Raw genomic sequence first — 6,339 nt, forward strand, 5'->3', positions numbered from 1 at the left:
ACTTGAGGTTAGCCCCCACCTCAATCCCTATAGATTCTCTGGTCCCTAATAGACAGCCAATATGGTGAAGAGGAACAGCACAAGTGATGGGTACCAGGGCAATAGCCCCTTGCCCTAAGGGCACAGAAGGTTAAGGCCAGAAGGGGCCAAAGACATCAACGCATCTTATGCAGGCCACATATCATCTCATTTTGACCCTCAGGACAACTCTAGGAGGGAAACAGGGCTGTGGTCTCGATACTGCAGATGGAGAAGATGAGGCTCAGAGTGGAAAGGTGCTTGCCCAAGAATGCGTAGCTAACAGAGGGTGGGGGTGGGGCAAGACAAACCACTATCTTCTGATTCCCAGTCCTGTGTCCTTTCATCGACATCAAGTTGCTCTTTGTGGGGAAGACTGCTAGCTGTTCACCCAAATCCATTCTCTCTTTGTTCCCTTGTTGTTATGACTAGGACATGCCATCTAGGCAGGGATTACATTTCCCAGCTTCCCTGAAGGCTAAGGATGGTCATTTGCCATTCCAGTGATGGAATCTGAGTGAACATGACATGTGCTGTTTCTGCCTCACTTGCTTCAAAGATGTATGGCCCTGGTGGCCCTGGATCTGCATGTTTTTCCCCCTCTACTGGCTGGGTGGTGATAACCAACATGACCTTAGAAGCCCCATGAAGATGGCAGAGGCTTCATCAGCCTGGGCTCCTGAATAACTGTGTGAAAGGTCACCTCTGACCATTGTATGAGAGACAAACAACTTCTCTGTTCTTTAAGCCATGTTACTTGGGGTCTTTTATTATAACATCTGTGCCCTTTTTTAAATTGAGGTATAGTTGATTTACAGTGTTGTGTCAATTTCTGCTGTACAGTATGGTGACCCAGTCATACATTCTTTTTCTCATACTATCTTCCATTATGTTCTATCCCAAGAGATTGGATATATTCTATCCCCCTGGGCTCTACAGTAGGATCTCATTGCTTACACATTCTAAATGTAATAGTGTGCAACTACCAACCTCAAACTCCCTGTCCATCCCACTCCACCTCACCTTGGCAACCACAAGTCTATTCTCTGTGTCTGTGAGTCTGTTTCTGTTTCATAGATAGGTTTGTTTGTGCCATATTCTAGATTTCATATATAAGTGATATCATATGGTATTTGTCCTTCTCTTTCTTTCTTTCTTTTTTATTTTTTTCTTTGTCTTTTCTAAGGCCATATCCGCGGCACATGGAGGTTCCCAGGCTAGGGGTCCAATCGGAGCTGTAGCCGCTGGCCAACACCACAGCCACAGCAACGCAGAATTCGAGCTGCATCTGCAACCTACACCATAGCTCATGGCAGTGCCGGATCCTTAACCCACTGAGCAAGACCAGGGATTGAACCCAGAACCTCAAGGTTCCTAGTCGGATTCATTAACCACTGAGCCACGATGGGAACTCCTGTCTTTCTCTTTCTGACTTACTTCACTTAGTATGAGAATCTCTAGTTGCATCCATGTTGCTACAAATGGCATTATTTTGTTCTTTTTATGGCTGAATAGTACTCCATTGTGTATATGTACCACATCTTCTTAATTCATTCATCTGTCAATGGACATTTAGGTTGTTTCCATGTCTTGGCTCTTATGAATAGTAACAGCTGTGCCTCTTAACTAATACACACCCCTAGGGAACATCAAGCCAAATTCCCTTATTATGCAGAGTCAATTCTCCCTCTTGCTCATTCATTCATTCGCTCATCTAGAAAGAAAGGATCTGAACTATGGGAAGACAAAGACAGCCATTAGGGGCCTTATTTTATCAGTGCCTCAAAAGAGAAAAGAGGAGGGCTTACAGATTGCTAGCAGAGCTCCGAAGTTTCCGGACCTGGTACCTTGGATCTGCTGGTAAGAGGCTTGATCCTAAATGGTGCCCTCCTACCTTGCCCAAGGGGAATTTGGTCTGAGCAGCTCAAAGGTTTAACTGAATTAAACTGAGATAGCAGCTCCATTCTCCAGAGAACCCAACATGACAGCTGCCAGGCATGGCTGGGGAGAGAGTCTGTTTTAACCATCTCTTATTCACCTTGTTGGTATGGGTGAGATTCCTGCTCTAGGGTGTCAGGGATGGCCAAATAACCACCCGGCACTGAATATTTATGGTTGACAGATTGATGGTGTATACTCAGAGCCTGGGCGAAGAGAACACTGTGTGTCACCCAAGGCCAGGCATTGCGCTCCAAAACACAGAGGAAAACCAGGGTCTGTGGGAGGCAGGTTTTGTAGTATCACATGGGTGGGATGACCATGTGATTGGCTTGTTTGAATAATTCCATGACCTGGCAGGAAACCGAAACCTACTACCTGAGGGGTAGGCACCTGGTCCCCTTGATAAAGGAGGGTTGTTTGATAAGAAGACTTTAACTTCAGAAGCAGAGGGGGTAAAGAAACTTGCAGTTGGGTCATCCAAGGCTCCTCAGTTTCATCAATCAAGGCAGCCCATCAAACCATGCCTTAATTCTGGGCTTTACCCCACAGAAGACTCCCCATAGGTCACAACCTCAGCAGCCACAAAACCTACCTAGTCGGCAACCTCAGCTCAGGATCTCAACCCAGAGATTCCAGAATCTCAGAACCCAACTCATTAGTGCTCAGTGGTGCTCAAAGTGGGCTCAGAGCTGAGCATCAGCCAGAGGGGGGCATCAGCCAGAGGGGGGCAAGTGATGGAGACACCCCGTTACTTGCACCTTCCTGACTGCCTCTCTCCTCCCTGTAAATCACCCTGCCTCAGCGAGGTCAAAAATCCCCACCCCTGGCTGTTTAAATCCCTCACTTTCCTTCATATCGCCTACATTTGACACAAACAGACATTAATACATCTGCCCTTTGCTCTTGTAAGAAAACAGGCTCTGTAACCAAGACAACTAGTTATGGCCTATAGCACTGAACACAGAAGGCAGCAGCCTGTCAGTGATAAGGGTCCATCCTGGGACCCTCACTTCTAGACCCCTACCTCCTGTCCTTTTGTCTTGTTTGCTCCCGGTGACCTAGCTCAGCCAATCGAGGGCTGTGCTTGCTTTTTGCTCTGGCCTTTCTCAACTTCTACAATCAATTCCTGTCTTGAGACACCATCCTGCTGAATTCACAGGAAGAGGTGAACTTTGTTCTGCTCTGAATATGGTTCAGGCATTCAGCTAATAATGAGTTTCAGGATCCTGTACCCTGCAGAAAGGACCCCCATGAAGGCACATAAGACCCTGTGTGGCTACGCTGCTGGGGTGGGGACTTCCAGCCACCAGTGCTTGAAACCCACCTCAGCTACCCACTTCCAGCTTCATTCGGGAGATCAGGCCCCACCCAGACCCTCAGGCCACTGTCCAGTGTGATGAGGAGTGAGGTCTGGGCACTATCACCTCACCCCTAGGACCCCAAGCACCTAGAAGTATTCCTAGAGTATGACCAGATCCGTGCTGTTTACCAGAACATCCCTGCCAGTAGCCTTATTAAATCCATTTTCCCTCCATTAGAAACTAGAAAGTGAGTCACAGCTGCCACTTTGGGAACCAGGGACAATAAGCCCACAGTCCAGATAGGGGATGAGAGAATCCACGAGCAAGACAGACACTAAAATTAGGATTCTGCTTCCTGGAGAAGCACAGAATGCTATCAGATCTTTGCCCTGATTTATCCAGTGGGAGGCCTGCTGGGAAATTTGAGCATGCTTTTGGTTTGGGATTTTTTTTTTTTTTTTCCTCCTTTAGCCAGAAGTCACTTTATCCTTGGCTTGGGGGAAATGGAGGTTGTGTAGGGAGCAAAGGAGGAGAGGCCTGGGAGGTTCTCATGGCCAGGGCTGCCACGGTCTGGGTAGCTGAAACAACAGAAACGTATTTTCTCCTTTCTGGAGGCTAGAAGTCTGAGGTTGAGTCTCAGCAGCCGTGATTTCTCCTGAGGCCTCTGTCTTGCTTGTAGGCGGTCGTCCTCTCCCTATATCCTCGCATCGTCTTCCCTCTGTGCTCGTGCGTATCTGTGTCCTGATTTCTTTTTTTTCCTTTTCTTTCATTTTCTTCCTTTTTTTAGGGCTGCATTCGAGGCATATGGAAGTTCCCAGGCTAGGGGTTGAATCAAAGCAGCTGCTGAGGCCTACACCACACCCACAGCAACACCAGATCCAAGCGACCTACAACACAACTTACGGCAACTCCAGATCCTTAACCCACTGAGCAAGGCCAGGGGTCGAACCTGCGTCCTCACAGACGCTAAGTCATGTTCTTAACCTGCTGAGCCACAACAGGAACTCCCTGATCTCTTCTTACGACACAGTCCTACTGAATTAGGGTGCACCCATATGACCTCACTTTACCTTAATCACCTCTTTGAAGATGCCATCTCCAAACCCAGTCACACTCTGAGGTCCTGGGGTCTAGGACTTCAACATATAAACTTTGGGTGGGAGAAATCCAATTCAGCCCATACCAGACCCACTCCCTTGCAGTGAGGGAGGGTCTTGAGGGTTGGCAAGCTCAGTGTGCCTCTAGGGCGAGGCTTTATTTCATAGGCGATCAACTAGCCCCACTTTGGGAGGAGAGAGTCAGAAGAGGGCTTCTATGTGAGATGGCCTCAAGAAGGCAGGGGAATATCCTATGATAAATCAGAATGGAAAAGGATGTTTTAAAAAAGAAGGTAAAAAAGAAGGTATGTCTATGTATAACTGAATCAATTCCTGTGCAACAGAAATGAACACAACACTGTAAGTCAATTATACTTCAATTAATTTTTTTAAGATTTTTTTAAAGAAAGAGGGAGCAGCACCCCTGAGAAGGAATCCAGGGAGAGGGGAAGAGGAGGGGACACTGGATGGAGGAGGGAGGAGATCCGGCCACCAGGTTTGAACATGGATGTGAATAATTTCCTCGTGCCTAGGGAGGATGGGTGGACTGTGAAGGCGCTTACAAGATAATAGGGGACATTCAGCTTTAAGAAGGGACTGGATCTTTGCCTGCAGACGGGTAGCCAGTGTGCCCCAGAGGCTAGAACCAGGACCTGTGGGTATAAACCAAAGAGGGGCACGTTTCAACTGCAGGAAAATCAGAACATTCTAGGCATTGAAATATTCAACCTTGGGGTAATCTGCTATGACAGGTAGTGAGCACCCTTCACTCAGAACATTTCATTCAAGCTGGGAGATGATCATGGTGCTTGGAGAATAGTTCCTGCAATTCTTAAATTTTGTGATGGATCAAATAAGAGGGTTGGACTAAATAATTTAACTCAAAGCCTCCCCTTGTGGTCCTGTAGCCTTCCCTAACTCTTATCAGCCTCTGTCTTTCAGACTAGATGAATTGTAAAGAGAGCAGCTGACACATAATTCTGGCGTGGAATTCATAATGTCCACCCCAAATGTCCGAGCTGCCATATATTTATAGTAGCTACCACTATACACGAACGGATCTTCATAAGCACGCACGCACACACACACACACACACACACACACACATCAGAGCAAAAGGATAGTTTATCTAAAAATTGTTAAAGAACCTCTGAACTCTGTCAAGAAACTAAGCTTTTAGTTTAGAAAATTTAGCTCTGCATCTCTTGGGTCAAGAATTCGACATTGTTCCAGAAAGATGTGGTAGGAAGAATAATGATTCCTGCCACCTCCACGACCCCAAATGAATTCCAAATCCCAATCCCTAGCACTCAAGAACGTGGTTTTGTTCTATTTCGGTGAAATTCACATAACATAAAATTAATTGTTTAAGGAGTTCTCCTGGGGCACAGTGGGTTAAGGATCCCGTGTAGTCTCTGCTATGGCTCAGGTTGCTGCTATGGCATGTGTTCGATCCTGTGAAGGTTCCTGGCCTGGGAAACTTCACATGCCACAGGCTTGGCCAAAAAAAAAAAAAAAAGAAAGAAAGAAAGAAAAAAGAAAAACTTGGAGTTCCCATTGTGGTTCAGTGGTAATGAACAACTAGTATCCATGAGGATGTGGGTTCAATGCCTGACCTCACTCAGTGGGTTAAGGAGCCAGTGTTGCTGTGAGCTGTGGTGCAGGCCAGCAGCTGCAGCTCCAATTTGACCCCTAGCCTGGGAACTTCTATATGCCATACATGAGGGCCTAAAAAAAAACAAAAATGGAAAAAAAAAAAAACCAACTATTTTAAAACATACCATTCAGTAACATTTAGAGTATTCATGATCTTGTGTGACTGCCACTTCTATCTAGTCTCAAAACCAGTTCATCATCCCAAGAGGAAACGTCATATGCATTAAGCAGACCTTCTGCCTCCCTGTCCCCAGGCCCTGCCCACCCCTACTCTACTTTCACTCTGTCTCTGTGAATTTACCTCTTCTGGATATTCCATATAACA

General features: G+C 46.4%; 1 long non-coding RNA gene across 1 annotated transcript; it reads left to right on the forward strand.

Annotated features, from left to right (window-relative positions):
• Positions 1-1,241: 1,241 nt before the first annotated feature.
• Positions 1,242-5,856, forward strand: LOC146395326 (uncharacterized). The gene is made up of 2 exons (XR_014832402.1): positions 1,242-1,434; positions 2,248-5,856. It is a non-coding gene; the product is annotated as an uncharacterized LOC146395326 (long non-coding RNA).
• The last annotated feature ends 483 nt before the right edge of the window (positions 5,857-6,339 follow it).

This window comes from Sus scrofa, chromosome 17 (genome assembly GCF_054392235.1).
Source record: "Sus scrofa isolate SSC_HxYL_T2T_F1_AM1 chromosome 17, Sscrofa_HxYL_maternal_Yorkshire_Landrace_v2.0, whole genome shotgun sequence".
Taxonomy (NCBI): Eukaryota; Metazoa; Chordata; class Mammalia; order Artiodactyla; family Suidae; genus Sus; species Sus scrofa.